The sequence below is a fragment of the Gekko japonicus genome, unplaced genomic scaffold, assembly GCF_001447785.1.
Source record: "Gekko japonicus isolate JY-2015 unplaced genomic scaffold, Gekko_japonicus_V1.1 scaffold872, whole genome shotgun sequence".
NCBI lineage: Eukaryota > Metazoa > Chordata > Lepidosauria > Squamata > Gekkonidae > Gekko > Gekko japonicus.
In genome coordinates, this window is record NW_015171529.1 from 644,948 (window position 1) to 645,570 (window position 623).

At 43.8% G+C, this 623-nt stretch overlaps 1 protein-coding gene across 1 annotated transcript in view; it reads right to left on the reverse strand.

Annotated features, from left to right (window-relative positions):
* RFX1 (regulatory factor X1) overlaps positions 1-623 on the reverse strand; it is an 86,767-nt gene that overhangs the window by 16,858 nt on the left and 69,286 nt on the right. The window lies entirely within an intron of this gene.

Genomic DNA, 623 nt, shown 5'->3' on the forward strand with positions numbered 1-623 from the left:
GGGCTCTCCCGCCAGCCTTTCGATCAGGAGCCGCCACTAACGACATCGACAACACTAATACTAACCGAACTGTTAAGGCTCTTTATGCCAACACAAGTGGCCGGCTGTGCTGGATACTGATGGGGGCCATACTTTGGACCATCTTACCGTGGTCACCGGGACGCTACCGCCACCAGCACATTATTCTGTTTTGTACTGTGATTTGGTATGTTTTGTATTTTATGACATTGTACTGTATTGTGTAAAGCACGTGTGTTTTAATATATTTTAATCTTTTATTGTGGGCGGGTGGGATAAAAATCTAATAAATAAATAAATAAATAAATAAATAAATAAATAAATAAGTAAGTAAGTACTTGGACAGCCAAGGGGAAGATGAGACAAAGGACCATGCAGATAGGAGAATCTGCCTCCTTCACTTTTCCTGAGAGACTTGGTATTTCCTCTACCACACCAGCACTCATCCCAGAGTGGAAGTATCCTCCAAGCAGGGGTCATTTCGTAGAAAAATAGGTGCAGGAGCTCATTAGCATAACTCATTAGCATAACTCATTTGCATATGCCACACCCCCTGACGTCACCGGAAGTGTGTCAGAAGGCAACACCCACTGCTCAGGCTCCAC